Source organism: Fragaria vesca, unplaced genomic scaffold, assembly GCF_000184155.1.
Source record: "Fragaria vesca subsp. vesca unplaced genomic scaffold, FraVesHawaii_1.0 scf0513090, whole genome shotgun sequence".
NCBI classification, from domain to species: Eukaryota; Viridiplantae; Streptophyta; class Magnoliopsida; order Rosales; family Rosaceae; genus Fragaria; species Fragaria vesca.
In genome coordinates, this window is record NW_004443444.1 from 740793 (window position 1) to 743696 (window position 2904).

The window sequence follows — 2904 nt, forward strand, 5'->3', positions numbered from 1 at the left end:
CTACCATAAACAAACATCAAGTCTGATTTTACTGGTCAGGAAACTGTAGCACATGCTCTGCCCACTCTCCTCGAATCTCATCAATTTCCTCGGCTGTGTAAGTCAGACCAGCCCTAGTTCCCCACTGAAAGCAAATGCAGCATACATAATGAGTTTCCAGTGTACGTATCATCAGAAAATACATAAATTAACTAAATAACAGTGTCAGCATTATAAAAAGTGCCAATAAAAAAACAAGAGTGCCAAATAGCTGATGTATAGTTGGAATATAATCCATCCATTCCACTGTTAGGTTTATCTATATAAATACATAAATGTAAAGACACAAGTATATATAACGTTTATATATGGTTCCTGAATCTCACCATCCTATGGATTTACATAAACATACTAGTTCCAAGAGCTAGCTAATTCATAAAACTTAAATCACCAATGTCCATCACTTATAAGCAGGTCATGATTAATCTACAAAATTGCAGTACGTTTTTATCAAGGTCAATGTTGTTGTCCTCCACAATTTCCTTCATGTAGCGCATGACGTAATATCCATAACTCACATCATCTTTTTGTATCGGAGCACCCTGAAAATTATGAATCAGGCTTATCAAACAGTAACAAAAATCAAATTATACTGTAAAATTATACACTACCAAATTTTAAAGTGCTTACAAGTAGAGGCTTCCAAGGAGATGCTTTCTTCTTTCCAGGCTGCTTCTTCAGTAGGCCTTTGTACATTTTTATGGAGCTTCCAACAGAAAAAATAATAGTTAGCATCTTCATGGCTGAACTGATCAATGAGTAATACTAAAAGGCTAGACCATATAAGAAAACTAGCACACACTTACTCAGTGACAATAGCAGGCTATTCACTTTCATCCAGGCGCCTTTTCAGTGGATCCATATAGCATCCGGTTTCCAATTCCGGGTTCACAATCATCAAGTTCCAGTGTTGACTATGCAATAACATACAATGTCATCCTAGATGTTTGTCTTAAGCACTAAATCATTTGTACCCACAAAATCTAGTTCATTGTTACATACCCTGTGTTATATGGAATCAAATAGATCTGCCCAGGCTTCCCATTCTTGTACATAATAGACAGATCACGAGACCTCGCTGTGGCAGTTCCACTTCCAATTGCACTGACTTTATCAGAGTCGATAAACTGCATCATATCCTCCATCTTGTTCTGCTTTAACACTTTATTCAAGTAGCTACAAACACATATTGCAAAATGAAATGATTATAACTTTTCAAAATAAACAAAGAAACATGCTTCATAATTCAGCCGCATAATCCATTATGAAATATAAGAACCAGTAAACAAGTATAATAATTTACCTCATGTAGAAGAAAAGAGCACCGTTCGATACTTCTTTCTTGTGGGCTATGGCGTAAACCTCAGCTCTGCATATATATGCTTTCTTTGGATGTCCAAAAAGATCTGCTTGAAACACAGTGTTCACTGTCTTCCCTTCCTTAAGAAAAGTGTTTACTCAATTGCGTAAGTCAATCAATGCCTTTGGCAGATTCGGGGGCAAATTATCCAGATCTTCATTGTCCTGAATGCGTTGAATTGGTTTCTTCCTGCCATAACCACGTTTTGGTTTCTTGTTTTGCAAAATTAAGAGAAAATGCATGTTAGCAACTTCAATGAGGAATTCAAACATGAACTATTGTAAAAAAAACTCAAATATAATTACACATAAATAAAGTACATCAAACATATATATTGCAATACCTTTGTTTCAGTTGTTGTAGTAACAGCCTTTGCTCCATGTGTAACAACCAGGTCCTTAGGCCAGGCAACACAGCTCCCAACCGCATCATCCACTGTTAAAATCTCATCCCTCACTGGAATCGGTATCAGGGCATCACCTTCAATAGCCCGTATAACTGAAACGCGCACATTGTTTTCGCCCAATGGCACACCATGTATTAGCTGATTGCTTGACTCACCACCGACATCAATGACTTTTGCAATGACAACTATATTTTCCACCGTATCCACTGCCAGTCGACACTCATTTTCACCACAAACAAACAGTATCAACCAGATCTGCTTGCATTTGTTTAAGTTTAGAAACATCTATGACTTTACTACAAATTGCCTTAAAAAACCGGCAGAACCGAATAATGGCATACCTAACAGGCTTCTCTAGAACTGATCTTAATGCAACGGGGAGTAGGTACTGCATCACTGTGTGGCAGTCATGTGACTTAAGACCGACCAGTTTTAAATCTTCCATGGAGACCAGATTACTAATATTTGAGGAAAAGCGTGTAGGAACTGACATTCCAAAAAAGGATCTGCAGACTATTTTTTTCTCATGATGCAGCAAATTCCAACTAGCCAAAGGCAACTTGGCATTTTTCTCCCCAGCTACCACTTTCAAGTCAGTTTTGATACCCATATCGACCATGTCCAAACGACAAGCAGCTCCATCCTTTGTCTTACCAGGAATATTCAAGAGGGTCCCAATTATGGCATCGCAACAATTCTTCTCAATGTGCATCACATCAAGAATATGGTGTACTGGAATATATTTCCAGTATTCAAGTTCAAAGAACATGCTTTTTTTTTCTAGCAAGGTCTGGGTTGATCACCTCGCTTGGCAGGATTTTGAGTTTTTCCAAACTCACGAGGTAGTCCTTCAACCCTTGCCAGAACCTCTTCTCCACTTAATGGTTCAGGGGCGACTTCATTCTCAATCGTGTTGTCAAATGTTGCAGCCTGCTTTCGGTATGGATGATTTCTACGCAAGAATCGGCGATTCTTCAAAAACACCATTTTCTTACAATGTTTCAGCCTAATGGGTTTGGTTTCATCAACACAGATAGGATAAGCATTATATCCTTTGGTGACACTACCCGAAAGGTTCCCATACGCAAGAATGTCATTT